This window comes from Bos taurus, chromosome 4, assembly GCF_002263795.3.
Source record: "Bos taurus isolate L1 Dominette 01449 registration number 42190680 breed Hereford chromosome 4, ARS-UCD2.0, whole genome shotgun sequence".
Lineage (NCBI taxonomy): Eukaryota > Metazoa > Chordata > Mammalia > Artiodactyla > Bovidae > Bos > Bos taurus.
Window position 1 is genome coordinate 13,169,385 of NC_037331.1, and position 27,245 is coordinate 13,196,629.

Sequence of the window (27,245 nt, forward strand, 5' to 3'; positions counted from 1 at the left end):
ATTTCTAGGTATATAGCTATTAGAAGCAGAAGCCTTTTGAGGCACCTGGTACATGGGTTGAATAAAGTGCATGCAAATTTTGGAGACGTTGCCTGCAAAGGCCAAAATGACCCACCAAGCGTGACAACTGTTCGTATTAGAGAAGGAAGATATTTGCCATAAGCATTGGCGCTTTTGACCACTAGACTCGTAGAAGCTTTCCTGAAGTAGCAGGTCTCTATATTTTCAAATCTTTTGCTCCCATCCTTTAGCCTGCTTTGCATGAGTGCTCAGTCGCTTCACTTGTGTCTGACTTTTTCCAACCCTCTGGATTGTAGCCTGCCAGGTTCTTCTGTCCATGGGATTCTCCAGGCAAGAATACTGGAATGGATAGCCATGCCCTCCTCCAGGGGATCTTCCCAACCCAGGGATCCAACCTTTGTCTCCTGCAACTCCTGCATTGCAGGTGGATTCTTTACCACCGAGCCACCAGGGAAGCCCATCATCTAGCCTACTTGTGTCTTATCAAAGTATTGAAAGTACCAATCCAGCTTACTCTCCAGGTCCTGCGAGCATGATGCCTTGTATTGAGTGAGATTATCAAGGTCTACAGATAAAGCCTTGTGTTGAGTGAGATTATCAAGGTCTGTAGATAAAGCCAGCTTTCTGGTTTAGGAAGATGAAGATGTCATAAGATAAAAGAAGATGACGATGCAAAGAGCAAGTGGGTCTTCTTTGGCTGTCAAAAAAAAGGCTTGGTATAGAGTGTGGCTGGAGGGGGTACTTCCAGACATCGGCGTTCTCTGCTGTATTCAGTTTTTCATTATTTCCTGATCAGTACTGCCACTGTCATGTAAGTGACTTGGTAAGGCTGGAGATTCAGTGGGCTTTCTCCAGGCACCCACAGAGTTTTACATTTGTGTTGCATTTTGGCAGACATGTATGTAGAAAATTATCACAACCAGAGAAATCCCCCAGGTCTATGCCTTGAGCTAAAATATAGAGATCTAAGCCTGTCATCTCGTCTTTAAGCCCTCCAGTCTCATTAGAAGCAGCCACCTCACCCTAGCATAGCATCCTTAGATTCTTCATGCTGTTCACACTCTTCAATTTCAATGACAGTTTGATCCCTTAAATCCTTCTTTTCAATGGACACTTCATTAAAGGTCACCACAGAAGAAAAATTATCTAGTTATTTGTTATAGCTGACAGATTCCCATTCCTGAAGTCTGAATTTTCATATTTTTTTTAGCCCCTATGAGGACAAATAACCAGTACCAGTTTCCTGAGTGACTGTCTCCTGATAGAAATTTCTGACCAGTCTGGGTCCCTGGTTGCCAACAGTAGAAAGTAACTCTGGTTAACTGAAACAGAAAAAGGGTTTGTTGGAGAGACGTGAGGTACTTGGTAGAATGGGTTTTAACAGGTAGAAAATTAGGTCAGAAACAGGAACAGGGAAGCCCTAACCCCTAGTGTGACTATATGTGAAAATACTGCTTTAAGGAGGTAATGACCAACCTAGACGGCATATTGAAAAGCAGAGACGTTACTTTGCCAACAAAGGTCCGTCTAGTCAAGGCTATGGTTTTTCCAGTGGTCATGTATGGATGTGAGAGTTGGACTGTGAAGAAAGCTGAGCGCCGAAGAATTGATGCTTTTGAACTGTGGTGTTGGAGAAGACTCTTGAGAGTCCCTTGGACTGCAAGGAGATCCAACCAGTCCATTCTGAAGGAGATCAGCCCTGGGATTTCTTTGGAAGGACTGATGCTAAAGCTGAAATTCCAGTACTTTGGCCACCTCATGCGAAGAGTTGACTCATTGGAAAAGACTCTGATGTTGGGAGGGATTGGGGGCAGGAGGAGAAGGGGATGACAGAGGATGAGATGGCTGGATGGCATCACCAACTCGATGGACGTGAGTTTGAGTGAACTCCGGGAGATGGTGATGGACAGGGAGGCCTGGCGTGCTGTGATTCATGGGGTTGCAAAGAGTCGGACACGACTGACCAACTGAACTGAACTGAAGGGGGCTTCCCTGATAGCTCAGCTGGTAAAGAATCTACCTGCAATGCAAGAAACCTGGGTTCGGTCCCTGGGTTAGGAAGATCCCCCGGAGAAGGGAAAGGCTACCCACTCCAGTATTCTGGCCTGGGTTGCAAAGAGTCAGACACGACTGAATGACTTTCACTTAAGGCTATATGGAGCTTCCCTCGTGGCTCAGACGGTAAAGAATCTGCAGTGCAGCGGACCCAGGTTTGATCCCTGGGTCAAGAAGATCCCCTGGAGAAGGACATGGCTACTCACTCCAGTGTTCTTGCCTGGAGGATCCCATGGACAGAGGAGCCTGGTGGGGCTACAGTCCATGGGGTCACAAAGAGTTGGACACGACTGGATGACTGACACTAACAAGGCTAAATGAGGCCATCAGGGTAAGAATCTTAATTTTATAGGATTGGCGCCTAATAATTGGAGGAAGGGAAGGGGGGAGATCCATTTCTTTTTTTCTCTCCATGTGTATGCACCAAGGAGGGCCATGAGAGGACACAGGAAGAAGGCTTCTGCAAGCCAGGAAGAGGGCTCTCACAAGAAACTCAACTGTCTAGTAACTTGATCTTGGACTTCCCAGTCTCTAGATCTGTGAGAAAATACATTTCTGTAGTTGATGGCATCTTGCTGTGGCAGCCCTAGCCGACCGTGACAGTGGCGTACAAGCAAGGTGATACCACTGAACTTGGTCAGCTCGATAAGGCGACACGGACCTCCTGGGCTTCCTGTCATTGAGCACTTGCTGTTACGCTCAGGGTTTTAACCCCTATTGTTAACTCCTGCCTTGAAAACTTCTACTTCTTCCTGCACCTTGATGGCGCTCCCTTGAGATTTATGTATTTATTAAATGTATTTGTTTGGTTGCACTGGGTCTTCATTGCTGGGCACGGGTTTTCTCTAGTTGTGGCGAGCGGGGGCTCCTCTCTGGCTGCAGTGCATGGGCTTCTCATTGCTGTGGCTTCTCGTTGCAGAGCACGGGCTCTAGGGTCTGCGGGCTCAGTAGCTGTGGTTCACAGGCTTACTTGCCCTGCAGCATGTGGAATTTTCCCGGATCAGTAGTTGAATCCATGTCCCCTGCGTGGACAGGCAGATTCTTAACCACTGGACCTCCAGGGAAGTCCAATGCTCTGCCTTCTATTCAACTGCTGGCCTGGAAGTCCATCTCCAGCCCAAGCCAAGTAGTCCCTTTATCCACCGCAGCAGACCCATGGCAGACTGCTCTGCACTGAGTGTCCATGCCTCATATGGTCTGATGGAGGCTTGGGAGCGCTCACTGATCCTCCTCTCCGTTTTTGCCAGCCACGCTCAGCGAGGCCGGTTGTTGCCTTGTGGTGAAGAAGACCTGTTGCGTATTGGTCTCCTAGATTCCCAAATAAAGAATGTGGTTCAAAGGTTCCTGCGCTCACCTGTCTTCTTGGTTTAATACTCCATCCCTCCTAATTCTTTTCCTCCAAAGTAGAAATCCAGATATATCTGAAAACTTTTCTCTTCTTCTCCCTAAATGTTCCTTTTTCTTGCCATTTACCTAAACCCCCACGTTTAACTTCCCTCATAGATTGGGGGGAAGGAGGAGTGATCTATACTTTTTTTTTTTTTTTATTCTAAATGGTAGGGAAAAGAAATTTGGAATGCCTTTTCTCCCTCAGTTAATCCTGACTCTCATCGAACTGTGGGGTTCCAAAATCCGGTTTTTTGAGGAGGGAGCTGAATGTTACCTTTTATTTTCATTCTTCTGCACCAAATTCTAAACTCTCTACTAGCAAATGAGTACCTTAGGTAGACTGATTGAAGATGATTATGTTCAGAAGGAAAAATAGAAAAGTACATTAATACTTTTCAAATATGTCTCTCACTGCTTATCAAAATGAAGAGGGCATTGTTTCTGTTCATCACTCTTCTTTAAAATAATGCAAGGCACGTATGTGATTTTTAAAAATTTAATTAATTTCTTTTCCCTATACCATGAGGCATGTGGGATCTTAGTTTTTTAAAATAATGCAAGTCATATATGCGATTTTAAATTTTTTAATTAATTAATTTCTTTTCCCCACACCATGAGGCATGTGGGATCTTAGTTCTCCAACTAGGGATTAAACCCATGCCCTCTTCAGTGGAAGCGTGGAGTCTTAACCATTGGACTGCCAGGGAAGTCCCTGTTTATCACTTCTGATCAATGATAGAGTCAAAAAATACCAGGATCAAAGAACATTGTGGTGCTTAAAGAACATTCAGTGCTTAACAAGTCTTTTATTCCCTGGAGAAATACATCCGATACATTGACTAAGTTAAGAAGTATATAAGGTTCCATTTCCAGCATGGCAACATGTGGAGCTCTGTGGATCTGCTTCACAGTAAAGTTAGTGAAAAAAATCATTAAACCCCTCCCTCCAAAAAAAACAAGCTATTTAAAGTCTCTGGAAATGGTACCATGGGTATATAGCAAATGAACAGCAATAACAACAAAAACACTTATTTTTTTAAAACTTATGAAAATTTGGTAAGAACAGGAAAGAGTCTGCAGTGTTTGAACTACAGTTCACTCTCTTCCTCCCTCTTCTCAGTTCATCTTGAAGCAAACCAGAGCTCAAGTGGGTGCAGAAGAGAACACAGAGCTCTCTTCTCCAGCTCCCAGTTGGAGGGCTACTGTATTTTCCTCGGAGGTGCGGGACATTAGCATCTCTGTTTCTGCCCAGATACCTGTTACAGAGCCTAAGTTTCACGCAAGTGCAGGGGAGAGGTGGATATTCTCTTTAGCCCCATCCTGACTTGAAAGGTAAGGGGACAGCATGCTAAACATCCTGAGACCTACGTCACCCTCCAGCTCATGCGTGAAGCAGAGGTTCCATTCAGAGAGGCGAGCCACACAGAGCAGAGGCTATGGCAGGACCCCACTCTGCCAGGCACCTAGCTCCAAAAGTGTGGGTGTCGCTCGGAAGTATGCCCGTGTCCCCTCCCTCAGCTCCAGAGCCTCAGCCCAGAGACTCTGCCCAGGGGAATAAGTGGGCCATAAAACAGCTCAGAATCTCTTCCCAAGAAGCTGACTTCATTTGCCACAGACTGTGGGATATTCAAACCAAGGACTTTCTCAAAACAAGAGAGGTTGTGGGTGAGTGAGTGCTCAGTTGCTTTAGTTGTGTCCGACTCTGTGTGACCCCCATGGACCTCTGTTCTTGAGATCCTCCAGGCAAGAATACTGGAGTGGATTGCCACGCCCTCTCCAGCGGATCTTCCCAACCCAAGGATGGAACCTTTATCTAGGTGCATCCCCTGCCTTGCAGGTGGAATGTTTACCGTGAGCCACTAGACGCTGTGCTGTGAAACAAATCAGAGGCAACTGGTAGATGCATGTGAGGTGTAAGCTAAGTCATGGCTGGCTAGTTTACTAGACAGAACCAGGGAAGCAGAAGAAGAGCCTTCTTGGGGTCAAACAAACCTCAAAATCTGAACTCGAAGACTGTTTCTTTAAAGGAGGCTGAGTTTCATTGGATCAGTCCGTGGAGAGTTTGTGCCCCACGGCATTGTTGACAACAATAGAGCAATCAGCCAGCTATTAATGGAAGTTAATAGCTGGGTGTGTCAAGGACAGTGACAGTTAAAGTGACTGCAAGAGACTTGCTCTCCAGAGGTGACTGTCCACATGCCCAGGACTGCACCATCTGAGGAGCAGTATCAGAGCCTTTATACCATGAGGTGAGAGGAGAGAACGGACTTCGCCAAAATAACCCAGTCACTAAACAAATAAGCAAATGACAGTAATCAACCCCTAGGGAAGGGAAAGGCGATCAACCAGCTCCCAGAGTTGCTACCACGTATTATCTAAAATAGCCAGTTTCCAACAACAACAAGAAAATTTGAAGCATACAAAGAAGCTGGGAAGCATGATAGGGAGAAAAGCAGGCAGAAGAAACTGCCTTGTGAAAACAGATTAAACACATCAGTATTTCATTAAGTGGAGAATATCAATAAAGAAGTCAGTCAGTCAGTTCAGTCGCTCAGTCGTGTCCGACTCTTTGTGACCCCATGAACTGCAGCACGCCAGGCCTCCCTGTCCATCACCAACTCCCAGAGTTCACTCAGACTCACGTCCATCGAGTCAGTGATGCCATCCAGCCATCTCATCCTCTGTCGTCCCCGTGTCCTTTTAAGGAAAGAGACATGTATACATATAATTATGACTGATTCATGTTGATGTATGGCATAGACCATCATAACATTATAAAGCAATTATCTGCCCACCTCTCCACCCCCCCACAACTCCCCCAAAAAAGGCAAATGTAAATTCTGGTTTGGAAAGTACAAAAACTGAAAAGAAAGATTCGTTAGAGGGCACAACAGCAAAAATGAAAAATTAGGAGATCGTCAGAGAGATGTGAGATACCATTAGATGACTCAGCATACATGCAATGAGGGTGATAGAAGGAGAGGTGAGAGAGCAAGGAGTAGAAAAAATATTCTAAGAAATAATTGTTGAAACATGTAGATCTGTATAACAATAGCATTGAAAAGGGGAAAGGAATAGACCTATATAGGTGTAAAGTCCTATATTCCATTGAAATTGTTAGTATAAATCTGAAGCAGACTCTGATAAGATATATATGTTAAGGTCTTGCTGAGGGTGGGACACGATGATCAACTTCACTTTCACTTTTCACTTTCACGCATTGGAGAAGGAAGTGGCACACTTCAGTGTTCTTGCCTGGAGAATCCCAGGGACCGGGAAGCCTGGTAGGCTGCCGTCTATGGGGTCTCACAGAGTCGGACACGACTGAAGCGACTTAGCAGCAGCAGCAGCAGCAGCAGCAACCACTAAGGAAATCACTGAAAAAAAACAAATTTAGTGAGAAAGTTATTTAAAATTAAGATGTTCTATTTAAAAATGTCCACTTAATGTAAAAGAAAGCTATTAGTTCAGTTCAGTTCAGTCGCTTAGTGGTGTCCGACTCTTTGTGACCCCATGAATTGCAGCACGCCAGGCCTCCCTGTCCATCACCAACTCCCAGAGTTCACTCAGACTCACGTCCATCGAGTCAGTGATGCCATCCAGCCATCTCATCCTCTGTCGTCCCCTTTTCCTCTTGCCCCCAATCCCTCCCAGCATCAGAGTCTTTTCCAATGAGTCAACTCTTCGCATGAGGTGGCCAAAGTACTGGAGTTTCAGCTTTAGCATCCAGTCCTTCCAAAGAACACCCAGGACTAATCTCCTTTAGAATGGACTGGTTGGGTCTCCTTGCAGTCCAAAGGACTTTCAAGAGTCTTCTCCAACACCACAGTTCAAAAGCATCAATTCTTTGGTGCTCAGCTTTCTTCACAGTCCAACTCTCACATCCATACATGACCACAGGAAAAACCATAGCCTTGACTAGATGGACCTTTGTTGGCAAAGTAATGTCTCTGCTTTCTAATATGCTATCTAGGTTGGTCATAAGTTTCCTTCCAAGGAGTAAGCGTCTTTTAATTTCATGGCTGCAATCACCATCTTCAGTGATTTTGGAGCCCAGAAAAATAAAGTCTGACACTGTTTCCACTGTTTCCCCATCTATTTCCCATGAAGTGGTGGGACCGGATCTTCGTTTTCTGAATGTTGAGCTTTAAGCCAACTTTTTCACTCTCCACTTTCACTTTCATCAAGAGGCTTTTGAGTTCCTCTTCACTTTCTACCATAAGGGTGGTGTCATCTGCATATCTAAGGTTACTGATATTTCTCCTGGCAATCTTGATTCCAGCTTGTGTTTCTTCCAGCCTAGTGTTTCTCATGATGTACTCTGCATAACAGTTAAATAAGCAGGGTGACAATATACAGGCTTGACGTACTCCTTTTCCTATTTGGAACCAATCTGTTGTTCCATGTCCAGTTCTAACTGTTGCTTCCTGACCTGCATATAGGTTTCTCAAGAGGCAGGTCAGGTGGTCTGGTATTCCCATCTCTTTCAGAATTTTCCACAGTTTATTGTGATCCACACAGTCAAAGGCTTTGGCACAGTCAATAAAGCAGAAATAGATGTTTTTCTGAAACTCTCTTGCTTTTTTGATGATCCAGCGGATGTTGGCAATTTGATTTCTGGTTCCTCTGCCTTTTCTAAAACCAGCTTGAACATCTGGAAGTTCACGGTTCACGTATTGCTGAAGCCTGGCTTGGAGACTTTTGAGCATTACTTTACTAGCGTGTGAGATGAGTGCAATTGTGCGGTAGTTTGAGCATTTTTTGGCATTGCCTTTCTTTGTGATTGGAATGAAAACTGAGCTTTTCCAGTCCTGTGGCCACTGCTGAGTTTTCCAAATTTGCTGGCATATTGAGTGCAGCACTTTCACAGCATCATCTTTCAGGATTTGAAATAGCTCAACGGGAATTCCGTCACCTCCACTAGCTTTGTTCGTAGTGATGCTGTATAAGGCCCACTTGACTTCACATTCCAGGATGTCTGGCTCTAGGTCAGTGATCACACCATCGTGATTATCTGAAAGTATGACTTTTGTTGTTGTGTAGTCGCTAAGTCATGTCTGACTCTTTTGCAGCCCCATGGACTGTAATCCACCAGGCTCCTCTGTCCATGGAATCCTCCAGGCAAGAATACTGGAGTGGGTTGCCATGCCCTCCTCTGAGGGATCTTCCTGACCCAGGGATTGAACCCACATCTCCTGCCTTGACGGGCAGAGCCTTTTAATGCTGAGCCACCAGGGAAGCCCATAAAAGGATAATAGATGAATAGAAAAAGACAGAAGACATACAGAAAACAAAACTGAAATGTCAGCTATAAATCCCACCATAGTGTATTAGGGAGTGGGCAGGTGGGGATGGGTGTGGGCACTTTGATGAAACCACACCTGCCAGATACAAACCCACAGGGGTCCTGAACAGATGCAGATACTGGACAGCTATATGTGATAGCAGAGTGTAGTAGCAGTTCAGGCAAACAAATTATCATCAAAAGAGAGAATGTAATGGCTTACAAAGAGATGTCCCAGAGTGGACTATAACACCAGGAGAAAAATATAGTTTGCAATAGAAAAAGGTTTTGGGAAAGTAGTGGGGGAAAAGATAGAGAAAAATCCTACCTAAGGTGGCAGAAAATATAGCATGTGAAAGTAACATAGTGTCAAGAACCTCTGAAGGGAAGTGATCAGTTCTTTTAAAATGACAGTATGAGGTTATCCAAAATAGAAATGTATTTTATCTTGAGAGTCAACTGAAATCTGTTGGTAGTGACTAACTGGATAGCTGTATTGAGAAGGATTCTAAGACTCCATTCTAACTCATCTCAACTAAGGATGTCTTTCCTGAGCCTGAGATGAGAAGCAAGCATGCCTTTTGTTAGCAAAGTGAAAGTGAAAGTCGCTCAGTTTGTCTGACTCTTTGCGACCCCATGAACTATAGAGTCCATGGAATTCTCCAGGCCAGAATACTGTAGTGGGGAGCCTTTCCCTTCTCTAGGGGATCTTTCCAACCCAGGGATCAAACCCAGGTCTCCTGCATTGCAGGCAGATTCTTTACCAGCTGAGCCACAAGGGAAGTGGGGTTCAAATGATCCTAAGGAGTGTCAGGACTGGAGCAATGAGAATCTCAAAGTTGTTATTTATATTATATAAAGACTCCAGAATAACTCTCTTGAGTACTTTGTTATTTAAAGAAATTCTCTGGTTTCCATTGTTTTCCTTTGCTGATTTTCTATAGTCTACAGTAACTAACATTAAAACTCTTAAATGAACAGGAGACATATTTAGGAGAAAGTGAGGAAGTGAAAAAACAATTTCCAGGAAGAGGAACCGCAAAAGTAGAGTAAGGGACCAAAAAGCAGAACAAATAACTGGCCGAGGGCATGGAAGTGGTGGCAGAGAGCTCCACGGGGTCCCCATACATTTCAGACAGGTCGAGGGATTTAGATCTGGGCCATTCTGTTGAGGGGAAGGCGATGGCACCCCACTCCAGTACTCTTGCCTGGAAAATCCCTTGGTTGGAGGAGCCTGGTGGGCTACAGTCCATGGGGTCATGAAGAGTCGGATACGACTCAGCGACTTGACTTTCACTTTTCACTTTCATGCATTGGAGAAGGAAATGGCAACCCACTGGAGAATGGGTTGCCTGGAGAATCCCAGGGACGGGGGAGCCTGGTGGGCTGCCGTCTATGGGGTCACACAGAGTCAGACACAACTGAAGTGACTTAGCAGCATTCCATTGAAGGCATTAGAAATGCAGCTGTGTGACCTGGGCTTCATGGAGGAGGAGGTCCTGTATGCGAGAAATGCCTGCCTGTCCCTTCTTCTGGTTTCCAGGAAGAAAGAGCTTCCCTCAAAACTCCTGATTCTTGTTCCTTTCTTTTCTTCTCGTAATAGAAATAAAATTGTGGGAGGGTTGGTAGACAATGATTGGCCAACGTTTCTTGATTGGATGGAACTAATTTACCAGTGGTCCTTAGTGGTACTTAACTCTTCTTCTTAAGTAAGAAAAGTGGTCCTTTTCTTACTACTGTCATCCTCAAATCAGTTAGAGGTAATGACATAAATAAGAATATTTGCTCTGTCACCTGTGAACTATTCCAGGGTCTAGAATCTGGGGGAAATGTGCAGCAAGTTACCCCTTGCACAGGAAGTTGAAATGGAATGGGTTGCCATTTCCTTCTCCAGGGGATCTTCCCAACCCAGGGACTGAACCCAGGTCTCCTGCACTGCAGGCAGATTCTTTACTGACTGAGCTCCCAGGGAAGCCCTTCCCAGTAGGTTACAATTGTCAATGTATCCTGTATCAGTGTTAATGGTGATAGTTTGGGCTTTGTTTATTTTGTCTTTGATCTTGTTTCTCAATGAATTCATAACTTGGGGCAGGAAAGAGTGGCGCTATTAATGTTAATCTGATCCTTCAAGACCTCAGCATCTTGGTTCATAACCTGGAAATCTAACCCAAGCCTCCCCACATGATACGTGAATTCCATCAACTGAGTGCATTTCCTGCCCACAGCTGATGTTTCCTTCAGTATGACGCTCAGTTAGTGTAATACTCCTGGCCGCTTACACCCTCTCACTCACTCCACCCTGCACCCAGCCTCTATCCACAGAGGAGGTACAGTGACTTGTTTCAAGCGAAGTCAGCATACCTGTGTGTGCAAGTTACCTATCCCTCCGCTGTGCCTTCAGTCATATCCGAGTCACACCTAGCTGGGGAGGCCTGTCAGGTCTGGTCTTGCCTCTGAGTGGGCGGGTAATTCTGCCAAATTCAGGAAATCAGTAAGCGTTTTCACTGAGTCTTCATCATTGATGAAAGTATTACTTTGGCCCAGCTTCATTTTTATCTTTGCCTTATTTCCCATTTGGGTGCAATTTATTTCATCTTTTAAGAAGCTCAACAAGTATTAGGAAAATCATGGCAAGATATCAGTTCTATAGACATCAAAGTACTGAAAATATTAATAATATTAACAAACTCTAGGTCATTAGACAGAAAAAGAGTAACTGGTGTTAAGAGGACAGGTTTACGTTCTGAATGTGAGAAAAAGGCTCATTACAGAAGTGGGTGTCAAGATCAGAGGGAATCAGTAATAAAATCAACTTGATGTTGGGCCCCAAACTCCTTTGATTCCTTCCTGTTTTTTTTTTTTTTAAGTCACTTTTATTTAGAACATAATTGCTTTACAATGTCATGTTGATTTCTGCTGAACAACCATGTGAGTCAGTCATAAGTATACATATATCCCCTCCCTCTTGAGCCTCTCTCCCACACCTTTTAGGTTATCCCAGAATGGCAACCCACTCCAGTGTTCTTGCCTGGAGAATCCCAGGGACGGGGGATCCTGGTGGGCTGCCATCTCTGGGATCGCACAGAATCGGACATGACTGAAGTGATTTAGCAGCAGCAGCAGCGATCTGGGTTCCCTGTGCTCTGTGTACAGCAGCTTGCCACTAGCCGTTTTACACATGGTGGTGTATATACGTCAATGCCACTCTCTCGATTCATCCTCCTCTCTCCTTCCTCTGCTGTGTGCACAGGTCTGTTTGCCACATCTGCATCTCTATTCCTGCCCTGAAAATAGGTTCACAAGTGCCATTTTTCTAGATTCCATATATATAATATATGTTAATAAATGATATTTGCTTTTCTCTTTCTGACTTCCTTCTCTGTATAACAGGCTCTAGGTTCATCCACCTTAGTTAAACTGACTCAAATTTGTTCCTTTTTGTGGCTGAATAGTATTCCATTGTATATATGTACCACAACTTTTTTATCTGTTTATCTGTTGATGGACATCTAAGTTGCTTCCATGTCCTCGCTATTGTAAATAGTGCTGTTGTGAACATTGGGGGTACATGTGTCTTTTCAAATTATGATTTTCTCAGGGTGTATGTCCAGTAGTGAGATTGCTGGGTCTTATGGTAGTTTTATTCCTAGTTTTTAAAGCAGTCTCTATACTGTTCTCCATTGTGGCTGTATCAATTTACATTCATATCAATAGTGCAAGAAGGTTCCCTTTTCTCTACACCCTCTCCAGCATTTATTGTGTGTGTATTTTTTTGATGATGGCCATTCTGACTGTTGTGAAATGATACCTATTGTAGTTTTGATTTGCATTCTCCTGTGAAAGTGTAGTTGCTCAGTCATGTTTGACTCTTTGCAACCCTATGGACTGTAGCCTGCAAGCCTCCTCCTTCCATGGGATTTTCCAGGCAAGAATACTGGAGTGGGTTTCCATTTCCTTCTCCAGGGGATCTTCCTGGCCCAAGGATCCAACTCGGGTCTTCCGCATTGCAGGCAGACTCTACCATCTGAGCCACCAGGGAGTTCTGGTGTGGACCAGTGTGGTAGGACTAACTGTGCAAATTAGAAAGTGGCTTGTGAGGACGGGGATCCAGGGAGGTTGTTGTGTCTGATGACTTGTTCAAAAAACAAACAACAACACACAAGCCTAATGACTACAATCACAGAGTCCTAATGTGGAATAGGATTTCCTGTAAAATGTCAGGTTTGATAACAGTTCAGATGATTGTGTTGCAAGAAAACACGTATCTGATAGAGAAGCTTTCCCTTTCATAAAACAGGGTCAATTGGGGACTACGAGAGAATAGTCAGTCTCATTTAACAGCCCCAAACCTGCAATGTGAAATTTGTTTCCTGCAGTCAGTAGAGCAGTTGGCTTTTCTCATTATGAGTTTGGCGTATTGAAGGCTCAGGATGTTGCTGATACTCTTTTCTTTTTTCTGGTACTGGGGAGAAGGATTGAACTGAAACCTCAAAGAAAGTGATGCTAACTTTTAATCTTCTCTATTTGATTGTTCTCTAGTGTCATTTGGCAGGCCCTGGCAGCCCATTCATACTTCCTGATAAAATACGCATCTGGGAGCAGGCAGATGGTCATGCATGCATGGTATGCTGGATAATATTAGTTCAAGACAAGAAGCAAACTATGATGAAATGTGTGTGACTATAATGAAGTGTGTATGAGTATGTGCTTTATTAACTGTTTACAGAGGGTTGGATCTGTTCTGTGCGTCACTGGTCTCATAATTCCTGTTGGTTCCACGTACACTCTGGCTGTGGACCCCCTGCTTTGCATGTGACTTCCTGTCTTCATAGATACCATTTAAAATTTCCTTCCAATTCCTATTTTCTCCATGGTAGTCTTTACCAACAGAATCATCATCCTTCTCTTGAACCACCATTTTGATTTGTTCAGACATCACAAAAGTCCTGTCTCCTTTCAGCCCTTTCTTTAAGAGGAAAGAAAGGGCTTTCTCTTTTCATCTTTGTAAGAAGATGAAAATTATTTCAGTGAGAGAGATTGATATTGCGGCTGTAGGTCCCAGGAAATATATCTGGGATACCAGTTTCCCCCTCCCAAAATGGGCCAGGACAGTGTTCTGGCCACAACTGAGGGCTTCTTAATAACGACAAGTTTGAGGATGTGCCTATTTTCCCAAGAAAAAGAGGACAGAGAGAGATTTCCTGTTTCTTAAAGCCCCTGAATAGAGAGTATGAGCAGCTGTTTCTTCTTGCCTCAGACCAGGCATAGCAGGAACCTCAGCAGTCATTTTGCAGAACTTAATAGTGTCCCAGGCATCTTCAGGTGCTCCAGACAAGCATTGATTTTGGCTACTGCAGGAATCCTTGGGTGGGCTGGTGGTTATGCATCTTCCAGTACCCATTACCGGAAGTGTCAGCCTAGGTAAATTCATGTCCATCAGGGTCCATTTTATCTTATTTTGCTCTAATTTAACCCAGATCTTGAGATCCAAATGCGATGTTGAGTATGAGTTTAGTGAGGTGTACAGTGAGACAAAAAAGAAGGGCAAAAAAAAAGTTCCCTGTCACTCTTACAGAGACTGAGGAAATGGGACTTTTCCCCTCCCTCTCTATTTTGGTAATCTTTGGCTTGGCATATTTGGGTAAGAAAATGAAAGGTTTGCCTACATAGCTGAAATCTCTCGTCACATTATATCATCTGAAGCCTATTTGTACGTTGGGATCATTTTATTTGGTTTTGGTTAGACATTAAAGTGTTCTGTGGTCTCCTCTTTTTTCAAGGCCTTCTGGCGTTTGGAAAATTGAGTGATTTCATCCCCATCCGGGTTTCCTAGTGAAATCTTGTATTTTTACTCAAATTACTTGATCAATTAGTTATGTCAGTTGCCCAAAATGTGCCTTTTTATTAATAGCACCTTTTATCAGCTCTTTGGAATTAGACATTGCAACCATGGTCTGCGGCTGGCAACATCTTGCAATAATTTATAAATATTACTTTAAAAAATAGCATCACAATTGCTCATTTGTGAACTTTCTGGATGTGTCCCTGAGTGAGAAATTGCATTTGTATTATTATTAGGTCTGACAAACTGGATTAGGTCTTGGCTATTGTTAAGTGGTTCTATCTGCCCTCAAATCTACCGAGAGACACAGCCTTTCTAATGAGTTTAATTAAAGTGCATGCAGCTTATAAAGTTGCCTGTAGCCAAGAAGGATGCCATTCTTCTTGACTGAATGGCATGTGCTCATGTGCCATTTCTGCTCATGTATAATGACGTTTTATTTGGGATATTTGAAACTGCTTCATAGTAACTCCAAGGTAGTTTCCATAGAATGGCATGGTGATGAAATACTAAAATTTAAAAAAAGCCCTTTGCACTTAAGTGAATCATGTTTGCACTAAATAATGTATGCATAAGTGTGTTAAATGTGTTTGTTGAAGCTGTGAGAGACATGGGTTGTGTTTCAACACCAGCAGTATGCTGGCACTGAAAGATTTTTAAGAAATTCAAATCTGGCAACACTTTGAGAGATCTGCTATATGTATTATTCTTTGAAGTATAAAGAATAGGCCATTATGGATTTTCCTCTTAAAGTCCAGTTCATTTGGCCAAGAGGTTTCAGTGATTCTCCTCTAGCAAACAGGAACTACTTATAAAGAAGGTTCTCAGCATCAATTTTAGACATAATGTTAGAAGATTTTCAGTGATAGAACTTAATGTCTTTTTTTGTATATTTAATGTCTTTTAATATAAAGATGTGCATTTTCTTAATATTTTTAAACAAATGAATTGTTAATCAAACTTTGAAGGAGGAATCAGTGAAGCCATCTGATTGAACAGACTCAAACTCTGCTTCTGGAAATTGATGTTTCATGGAAATGACAAGAGAACAGCAGGGAATAGCACTCATCTTGACCCATTTCCCCCCATGTTTAGTCTTTTACAATAGTAAAATACTACTAAGGAACGCAGTCTTTTATATCAGCTCTATTACATATATAACGATATTTTCATGATTCTGTGGAACCCAGCAGGGGCGGCAGCTAGAATTGCAGAGAGGAAGTGGTTCCATGACCATGAGAATCTGCGACTGTGATTGCTTGAAAAGCCAATGAAATGACAGTAGATGTGACGAAGAGTGGTTAGAAGGGTAACAGATGTAAAACCAGCTCACAGGCTGCACACATAGCACCGTCTTCTGTTACTTCTCTGAGCCTCAGTTTTTTCCAGTAAAGAAAGAGTTTGTGCAGTCAGTCACGCTGCACTGTTGGTCAATTCACTAAAGTCAAGATAAAGACACTCCTGAAAATGCCTTGAAGAAATGTGCTTGCTTCCCAAAGGAAAGAGGCTACCTGGTCTGAGGCGGAGGGGCTCACAGGAAGAAGCTTAAAGTCAGGGACCCTCACAAGGATCCTCACAGGGATGTAGTAAATATCAAATGCAATTCATATAAAAATAAAATTCCATGCAAAATGCTTGATACAATAATTGCTATCAGTATTCATAAATCATAACTTAAGAATTATCATTTGCACACATTCTAATTAGATGCCTTCATGTCTCCATGAAATATTTTGCATTGATTCAGTATCACCAAATATCCCTTCATTTCTAGACCCCCTTAATTTTCTCCAGAGCTAGAATGGCATGTTAGTTTAGAATTCTTATTTTTATACACACACCTGGTCTTAGCTTTTCAAAACTAGAATCATTTTAGGTAGCCATGTCACTTTCAAAAATGTCACTGGGTAATAGAAGGAAAGTTAGAAATATTTATTCTTTGTACTTCATTTTTTGTCCTGTAATTTTTATGAAAATACCATCTCTGAAGGAAGATGAACTAGCAGAAGTCGTATTATGAATCCTACTTTTAGGATTGTGTGTGTGTGCGCACGTGTGCACACTTGCAGTTGCTCAGTCGTGTCCGACTGTTTGGGACCCCATGGACTGTAACCCGCATGACTTTCTGTCCATGGGATTCTCCAGGCAAGAATACTGGAGGGGGTTGCCATTTCCTTACCCAGGGGTTGAGGTGACATTAATTAATAATAGTAGCTACCATTAATTGAGCTCCTATTACATGCTAAGTATGACATGCTATCTACATATTTTGTCTACAATCCTCATTCCTCTGACAGACAGATTGCATTATTCTACATTTTATAAGGAAACAGATTCAGAGAGCTTAATTCGAGGACAGATAAACAAGCCAAGATCCACACTCTGTACTTCCTGACTTTAAGCTTCTTCCTGTGAGCCCCTCTGCCTCAGACCAGGTAGCCTCTTTCCTTTGGGAAGCAAGCACATTTCTTCAAGACATTTTCAGGGTTGTCTTATCTTGACTTTAGTGAATTGACCAACAGTGCTGCGTGATTGACTGCACAAACTCTTGCCAAGGAGGCAAAGTTAAAAAAAAAAAAAAAGGACGAGGAAACTCCAGACAGTTGAGGCACCACAGGCAAAAAGATGCCTCAGTCTCATGGAAGAACATATGGAAGAGAGCAGCAGTAATCACAAAGAACAAGTGGGAAACATGCCTGTCATGAGTGATGGTATTTTGTTTCCATGGCAACTAGACATGGAGGATAGAGTCAGGCCCATTTCTATTTGCTCAGTCTGTCTGTGTTGAATGTATATGACAGGGCAGCTTTCAACAAAACATAATTCAAAAAGACAGCCCTGATGATGCCACTCCCCTGGTTAAAAACTTTCCATGACTTCTCACTCCGTGCAGAATGCTTTGTGAGCAGAGGGGCCCTCCAGAGTCTGACCCTCACCTATTTAGGTAGTCTCCACCCTCTACAATTCGTGTTCTGGTCCAGTGGTTCCTAACCCTGGTTGCATGTTACAATCATGTAGGGAACTTTAAAAATATACACATATCTGGGCTTTACCGCCAGGAATTCAGATTTAATTGGTCTTGGATGGGGTCTTAAAATCTCTCTAGGTAATTAGAATTCCAAGTTGGGATTAAGGATCACTGCTGTAATCAAAGGAGATTCTGAAAACTATTGCAGTGTCCTAACTTTTTACTGAGGTTTTTCCCTTCTGAAATGTTTTCTCTCCTCTTCCCTTCCACCTCCTTCTCTGATCAACTACATCTTTTAAAATCTTCCCATCCTGTAAGGTCCCTAACCTGCTTGAAGCTTCTTACTCCCTTCTCCCCCTTTTAGTGGAATGACATCTCTCATTTAAACTAGTTACAAAATATCCCTGAGCCCCTATTACAGCATCTATATGCATGCTGAGGTGCTCAGTTGTGTCTGAATCCTTGCAACCCATTGGACTATAGCCCATCAGGCTCCTCTGTCCATGGGATTCTCCAGGCAAGAATACTGGACTGGGTAGCTATTCCTTTCTCCAACAGCATCTACATCCCCTATCAAAGTCTCACCCTTCTTCATGAGTAGAAACTGGGTTTTACTGATTTCTTTGGAAGTTTTAGTAAAAAATGGAACACATATATTTCAAATGTTATAAAAAAAATTTTACACAGATCCTTGGAGAGAAAAGTTAATTTCATTCTCTCATTTCTAATGATGTGTGTTATTGAGTCCAAGACTAGACGTAAGGTCTGTCCCTTAACAATGAGAGTTTGATTTTAGAGTCTGCGAGCCCCCTGATATGGTATTTAGAATGGTGTGTGAACCTGATGCGTGACTCTTGGGAAAGGCTCTTTGTTTTTAATCTGAATATTAGAGGTATCCACCTATGGTCCACTGACTTGTTAAGAGTTAGTGTCCTAGAGAGTAAATCTTCCTGGCAGTGTGCGGTGATGACAGTGGCCCTGTTCCCTGTTCAGTAACATTTCATTTCTCTTTCTGCCATGCCCTAAAGCAGCAGTCCCCAACCTTTTTGACACCAGGAACAGGCTTTGTGGAAGACAGTGTTGCCACAGACCAGGGTGGGGGGATAGTTTGGGGATGATTCAAGCATAAATTTATTGTACACTTCATTTATATCAGCTATACCTCAGATCATCAGGCATGAGTTAGGTCCTGGAGATTGGGGACCGCTGCTCTAAATCTTTAGAATGTCCAACTCCGTTTGGGTTGAATGACTTCATGAAAATATCATTAGTCTCAAGACTAATAAAGCACAGCACCTATCATTTGGATGAGTAATTATTTTTTAAATAAAAAATAAAACCACATTAAAGGTGCTTTTGTTACTGGTCAGAGAATGTGTGAATTTTGAATTTGACTAGATGATGAAAGGATAGTGGTCCTTCTATTGTCCAGCAGTTACTCACAGGAGAAAAGTGCTCATAGTCATGTGTGAGTGTGTGTGTGTGTGTGTGTGTGTGTGTGTGTGTATTTTGCATGAATGTTCTGCCAAAATATAATTTTTCTTGGACAAAAATTGCCAAAGGCCTGGTTGTCTGCAAAAGGGATAAAATTCATTTCAGTGGGCCACCTCTGAGTTTCTTATGTTTCATATTTTCTGCTGAAATATTTAGGACTAAAACAACAACAATCAAAACATGACTTAGTAGCTGTTAGAAGTAATTTTTCTATCCCTGGGCACAAAACAGCTAGAAAAGCATCTGTCTTCTCAATTGAACTGATTTGTAATTCTAGAATGTAAGAGGAAAAAACTGGAAGGACCTCCACTTAAATCTGTAATTTTGGTAATTCTGAGGTAATATGATGTAAGGAATTTTGATCGGTGTTCAGTTCAGCATGGGAGATCTCCTTTCAAGGAATGAAAAATGCTTGGGAGAAGTAGCTGGAAGGAACTGCAATTGGAGATTGACCTGAATAAACAGAAACAGAACATGAGAGACAGTAACTAGTCAATGTAATAGAAATTAATAAGCTAAAGATATGGGTTAGCAATATATATATATTCACATATATGTTTATATATATACTTCAAAATAATGATCAGATATGAACATTTGACTTAGCCATGTGAAATACTGATGTACCTTTCTAAGGCTAGCATTAAAGATTAGAATTTCTGGACTTCCCTGGTGGCACAGTGGATAAGAATCTGCCTGCCAGTGCAGGGGACTCAGGTTGAGTCCCTGATCCTGGAAGATTCTGCATGCCACTGGGCAACCAAGCCCGTGCGCCATAACTGCTGAGCCTTCGCTCTAGAGCCGGTGAGCCGCAACCACTGAGCCTGTGTGCTTCAAGCCCGTGCGCTCCAGGGCCGTGAGTTGCAAGTGCTGAGCCTGTGCTCTAGAGCCCATGCACAGCGACCCCGAAACCCTAGAGCCTGTGCTCCACAACAAGAGAAGCCATTGCAAAGAGAAGCCTGTGCACTGCAGTGAAGAGCAGCTCCCGCTGACTGCAACTAGAGGAAAGTCCACACAAAGCAATGAAGGCCCAGGGCGGCCAAAAATAAATACATAAAATTATTTAAAAAGTAAGTTAACCTTTAAAAAAAAATAGAATTTCCATGACCCAGAATTAGCAGGTGATGATTCGCTGATTCACATTTTAAAAAGTTCTCTTTGCTTTATTAAAAAAAAAAATCTACCCCAGTATTCCGTTCAAAATGCCTCTTAGAGCATGTTTAAATCGTCATTCGGTTAATTCTAGTGGTTCTCAAACTTTAGCATGCATCAGAAGTACCTACAGAATATATTAATACTCAGTCCTTCCCCGCTTCAGAATTTCTGATTCAGAGATTTGAGGGGTGTTCCTCACATCTTGCATCTCTAACAAGTTCTTTGGTGAAGTTGATGCTGTTAGGTTGGGAAATTCTTGTTTATTCAAATTCCACCTGAACACAGCTTTAAGAAACAGATTTATGATGTAACAGAAGGTGCCCCTGCAAAAGATTTTTTTTAGTGGGTGTTAGAGGCTAAATTGTATCACCCCCCAATTTCAGATGTTGAAGTCACCTAACCCCTGGAACCTTACACTGTGGCTGTATTTATTGGAGATAGGGTCTCTAAAGAGGCGGTTAAGTTAAATGAGGTCATGGGGGTGACCCGAATTCAATATGACTTAGTGTCCATATAAGAAGGATAAATTTGGTCACAGACACACACAGAAGGGAGAACATATGAAGATACTAAGAGATGACAGCCATCTGCATAGCAAGAAAAGAGGCCATAAAAAAAAACTAACCCTGCTGACACCATAATCCTAGACTTCCAGCCTCCAGAACTGTGAGGAGGTAAATTTCTGTTGTTTAAGCCACCCAGTCTGATATGGCATCTCTAGCAAGCTAATCCAGATGGTACATTTTGAAAATACAGCTTACTTTACTGTTTAGTATTTGGTCTAAGGGAAAAAAATCAAAGCCTGTAGTAAAGCAAGCAGAGAGAAATGTAGTTGTAAAAGTTCTTAAATTTGTTTCACTTTTTCTTAGTTTCTTAATAATTCTTTATATATTTTGGCACAGTGGGTTATGAAAAGAGAGTGTTGAAAAAATAACTTCCTGGTTTTGGCTACTAAATACTAGCATGTTTTGGAATTCTCTCCTAGAAAGCTAATTTCCAAAGTAACTTACCTGTTTAAAAAATGAATGCAATTTCCTTACAATGTTATTAGTTTCTGCTATATAAGGAAGTGAATCAACTATATGTGTGTATTTATATCCCTTCCCTCTTGAGCCTCCCTCCCATCATACTCATCCTACCCCTCTGAGTCATCACAGAGCGCTGAGATAAGCTCCTGGTGTTACTATATACAGCAGCTTCCCACTGGCTATGTGGGAGTGTATATATGTCAGTCTTACTCTCCCAGTTTGTTGCTTCCCCTCCTGTGACCACGTGTCCATTCTCTATGTCTTCATTTCCATTCTTGCCTGCAAATAGGCTCATCTGTACCATTTCTCTAGATTCCATATATGTGCGTTAATGCCTAATATTTTTTTTTTTCTCTTTCTGACCAAAGTCCCACACCTTTATTCATCCTATGGACTATAATATTAAGAAGTCAGATGAAAACTTTACCTATTACATGAAGATAACAGAAGCACTATATATAAGCGAGTGTGTTAATTAGCACTTGGAGAACGGACTTGTAACATAAGAAAGTGTTGTTCATTTCTCAGTCCTTTTCCCTGGTTTTATAATCAGAGGGAGGGTTGGGGAAGTGTATGATGTCCATTTAGGAGAAATGTCAATGACACTATATGAAAGCATCCTTTGGGTGTCAGACAGTTGTATTTGTAAATGTCTAGTCAATGGCACCCCACTCCAGTACTCTTGCCTGGAAAATCCCATGGGCGGAGGAGCCTGGTAGTCTGCAGTCCATGGGGTCGCTAAGAGTTGGACACGACTGAGCGACTTCACTTTCACTTTTCACTTTCATGCATTGGAGAAGGAAATGGCAACCCACTCCAGTGTTCTTGCCTGGAGAATCCCAGGGACAGCAGGGCCTGGTGGGCTGCTGTCTATGGGGTCGCACAGAGTCGGACACGACTGAAGCGACTTAGCAGCAGCAGCAGCAGTCCTTTAAGACTTTAAAAATGACAAATAGGAAATATGACTCCCGATAACTCACAGAAAGTTCAGTGTAATAAGAAATGTTGTCTGGGCTTTAGAGTCTCATGAACTGGCTTAGCTAAGAACATGAGCCTACTCCTGTTTCTGTCCAGCGTCCATCGTATCACTGGCGCTCCATGAATGTCAGCTTCCAAGCGTATAGCGTTAGGTATCAAAGACTGCTGGCAAAACCTAGAGAACCAGGAATTACCGAAGAACAGCACAGCCAGACGCAAAGAGTTGGTTTCTTTGACCTGCCAAAGTTAGTAGTGTCAACAGAGAATATAGTTCATATAGACAGATGTCAAACAAAGCCAAGTGGCAAGAGCAGGAAACGAAACTAAGAAATGAAACAGCAGCGTGCTGACTGGCTTGGGACTTGGAGAACTGGGTTTGGAATCTCTTGAAGCCGTTTGCCCTGGGGAAGGCTGAAATTAAGATTTTTGAAGTGAGATGAAAATTAATTTGGTGCCTCTGTGGGTAACCATTTGCCAAACAAAATAGAATGTCTGATGAAGCCTGGGGTTTTGTCTCCCGCTCCTGCACATAAAGAAATTTGTTCACTCTTTAACATATCAGTATTATGCTAAACACATTGTAATTACCTGCCTGTAATTGCCTCCCTCATCCATCCAGACCCAGCATCCTTGGAGATCCCAAATTTTTAACACTGCAAGCATAGGGTGTACAAGGATGTGTCTTCTTCTAAATCTGGTTAGTGACCATTTCTTTAGAGAGTCTTCCAGGTAATAATAAGGTTCCCCAGGTGGAGCTAGTGGTAAAGAACCCGCCTGCCGATGTAGGAGATATAAGAGATGCAGGTTTGATTCCTGGGTGGGGAAGATGCCCTGGAGAGGGGCATGGCAACCCATTCCAGTATTCATGCCTGGAGAATTCCGTAGACAGAGGAGCCTGGTGGGCTATGGTCCATAGGGTTGCAAAAAGTCTGACATGACTGAAGCAACTTAGCATGTAGCAATGTAAGAGTCCTGACTTATTCTAGTTATGATCTAAGGGATTCGTAATGAAATCAAGGCTGGCTGGCCTTGGAGATGGACTCCAAGTTCAGAGTCAGCTGGAGGGGGAGGCCAGAGACCATCTTTTCCACTCTCTAGTTCTTGGGGCAGTGACTGGCGAGAGTCGCCAGCAGAAGGTATTAAGCCTCCCCGGTCTGTGAGGTCTTGGATGCTGTGCTAATTATAGCAGAAGCTGGGCAGCCACAGAGAAACCAGGGCTGGCACTGGTTCACTATCCAGAGAGGGCTGCTTTCTCCATAGTTATAGACACAGCGTATAACGGGATTTAGATGGGACTAGAGGGAGAAGGCAATGGCACCCCACTCCAGTACTCTTGCCTGGAAAATCCCATGGCAGAGGAGCCTGGTAGGCTGCAGTCCATGGGGTTTCGAAGAGTCGGACACGACTGAGCGACTTCACTTTCGCTTTTCACTTTCATGCACTGGAGAAGGAAATGGCAACCCACTCCAGTGTTCTTGCCTGGAAAATCCCAGGGACGGGGGAGCTTGGTGGGCTGCCGTCTATGGGGTCGCACAGAGTCGGACACGACTGAGGCGACTTAGCAGCAGTAGCAGCAGCAGATGGGACTAGAACAGGAAGACCATTGGCCAAGAATTGCCCAGTGAAGAAGTTGAACTAAAAGGCAGATCGTCATGGGGGAATGTTCCAAATTTCAGAACACCTTGTGGCAAAATATGAGGCAAAGAGGTAAACGGTACGGGGTTATTAGCATCAATAACTGAATAGTATCATCAAATGTCTATTACATGCTTCTTGTATGTCCACTCGTATGCTCAGTATGAGTATTAATTAAAACATTAAATTCCGTGTTTCGTTTAATCCTTCCAGGAACCTTATGAGTTAAATACCATTATTATTTCCATTTTCAAATGAGAGAGCTGACAAAGAGAAAACAAGATGTATGGCAAAACCAATACAATATTGTAAAGTAAAAAAAATATTTAAAAAAAGAAAAAATAAATAAAAGTATAAATAAGCAAAAATAAAAATTATCTAAAATTTTTGCAAATCTTAAAAAAAAAAAAAAGAAAGTTGCCTGAAGTTACACAGCAGCTAAACACATGGAACTGGGTTCCCACACAGCTCAGTCTGAATCAGAATCTCATACTTTCCCCACTAAATCATGTGGGCTGTAAACAAACACGGGAAAGGCCAGTGAGAAGTAAGAAAGCAAGCTGCTTATTATTCCATGGTGTTGCTACATGTTGTGGGAGCTACCAACAGCCATAAGTTATTTATACCCACCCTCTAGGAGCCTAGAATGACAATCCATGATCTTTCTCATCAATTCTGTTTGTTCCCTTTAGCCTCTTACAAAAGCTAAAAAGTAAAATTTTCTTTGTTTGTATAAAATGGAAGGGATTATTTTTAAATTTTGAAAACTTGGCACATGTCAAATGTTTGTAAATATTGCTATGTGTACTGACTCTATTGGTATAACATACTGAGAATAATGAAATTACTCAGAAGTTGGATTTTTTAAATACCTGTTTGATGCCAATTGCTTCTAACTTGTAAGAACAAAGTGGAAAGTTTGTAACTTTCTCATGTTACCAATAGAGGTGGATGCACAGGACTTTATCAGTTAAAAAGGGAGGAATATGCCAGAATCGTTGAAATTTTAGGAAAGAAAGGGAAAGCTTTAATTGGGTGAGGAACAGTGGAATTTGAATTATAACCTCTTCAGTGGGCCGTTTATGAGCACACGGTCATTAACATCGATCCCCAGGTTCCTAAGCAGAAACAGGAAAGGCAACAAACCAGAGAAAGTTCTGAGCCCCCTTTGAACTTTATAGAAATGCACTTTATAAATCCTAGGAAAATGAATTTGTGTTATAATTTGTCTAGAGTGACTGAGTTCAAACTCTTCTGAAGGTAGGTAGAGCCTATTCAATATACCCTGTAGAAAACCTCCTTCCCTTCTCCCCCCACAAACTGTATGGACCATTCTGTATTTACTTTTTCCTTGCTCATGATCTCTTCTCCATATCCTTTCCCTATGATCTGGATTAAAACTATTAAGACATACACTTAAAGGGAAAGGAGACCCAACTGGCAGAAAGGAAGAATCTAACCCTTTGTCATGAAATGAAACGAGTACTCATTATCCCTGGGTGTGAGTTAAACAAGATTTTAACTAGCCGTGGACAGTTGTCACTTACCTGGCAGGCAGATCTGCTTTCTATGTGGAGGAATACATTTGTATGTGTTTTTTTTTTTTCTAAACACGTTCCAAGCCCTTACAGTTAAACTGATATTTTTTTCCTCCTGTAATAATGATATGCTTTCAGTAGTGTGTCATTTTCTTTACCCTTGTAGAGAGATAACATGCAATTAGGCAGTGATGTCAGCCTATAACATTTTGGTGTAAAGTTTTGGTCACACCAAAATACCAGGCTCCTTAACAAAGCTGGCAGACGTATCTTTTGGCAGCAGCTGCTCACCATGTGATTTAAAACTTCCTGTCAGTATAATTGATGTGTTTTTATTCTTTCCATTTCCTGAAGCCTGATCAGAATTAAAATTGCTGTTGGAATTTCCTGTCAAAGCAACCCATTTATTCACTGAGCTCTGTACTTTGATTGGACATCACCTTCAGCAACCGTCAGGTGGAGAATTACCCTTGCATGCAGGCCTGATGGCCGTGCACACATCTGCAAATGTACACAGATTGTCTGTCATGTGGTAAACTTGTCTTAATGAAAATTCCACATGCAAAATGTGGTTCGAATGTCAAACTAGGCCACCTGCTAGGGGCTCTGGGTTTTGTGTTAATACAGAGGAGCCTGATGGGCTGCAGTCCATGGGGTTGCTAAGAGTTGGACATGACTGAGCGACTTCACTTTCACTCTTCACTTTCATGCCTTGGAGAAGGAAATGGCATCCCACTCCAGTGTTGGTGAATCCCAGGGACAGGGAAGCCTGGTAGGCTGCCGTCTAAGGGGTCGCACAGAGTTGGACACAACTGAAGCGACTTAGCAACAGCATCAGCAGCAGGATGTCCCACAGAGTTTTCTACTGATGGTCTCACTGTTGAATTTGGATTCCTGTTCCAAGACTCTGGTATCTGATCTATACCTGGTGTAGATAACGTGATGGAAGTTTTGAGTTTTCCTAAGCCCATTCTCCTGCCGTGCCTCCTGAGCTATTTACATTTAACATCTTGGGGTGATTGGGTATGGATGATGAGTGGTTCTATACCATACTCTAGGAGGCACTTGTTCACAGATCTGTGGACCAAAACAGCTACAAAAATTCAGGATGTGGGTAAAACAGTAGGCGGTGGAAGGATCTGCATTGTGCTTTGTTCTTGTTTGGTTTTATACCTGAACAAAAACTCCAAAACTTTCTCCTTTTGCAAAGGAGAGAATCCTTGACTTGCCCCAGTCTGAGATTATGCAGAATGAATTATTTATTTACTTCTAATTTATGAGTGTATCTTTTTTTTTTTTAATGACTACTTTCAGACTAAGGCTGTTAAAGGGAAAAACTTTCATGAAATTGAAGAAGATGCCTTGAACAATTAAATAATTAAATTCAATGCCTTGAACAATCAAGACTGTTTTTCTTATCCTGGTGATTAGGCTCTAAGATTCCTCCCTGGGAATGGGACTCTCTTTACAAAAATTTTACCTTATTGAAAACAATCTGGCTACAAATACACACTTTTTTTGTCCTCAAGTAAAGGTAGGCTTTTAAATTCATGAATCTCCAAGCACTTTTAAAATATTTTATTTTCCAAGAATGTCAACTCCACAGGTTGTTTGTTGCTTATTCATATCACTTAGGACAGTGCCTTACAAATTATAGATACTCAATTAATATTCATTACATGAATAAATGAACTCTTTAGACTTATAAAGTATCAAAAGTGATGAAGAAGGGACCGTGTTGTTCCTGGAGGCACAGAGTTCACAAGCATAGTGACCATTTTCTGAAATAGAGATACCAGCCCTGCTGGTACATTAGAATCACAAAGAAAGCTTCGGAAAATGAAAACTTGATGCCTGG

General features: G+C 42.3%; 1 protein-coding gene across 9 annotated transcripts in view; it reads left to right on the plus strand.

Moving 5' to 3' along the window:
- Positions 1-27,245, plus strand: part of DYNC1I1 (dynein cytoplasmic 1 intermediate chain 1) — a 379,170-nt gene that overhangs the window by 107,477 nt on the left and 244,448 nt on the right. The gene's annotated exons all lie outside the window — the stretch shown is intronic.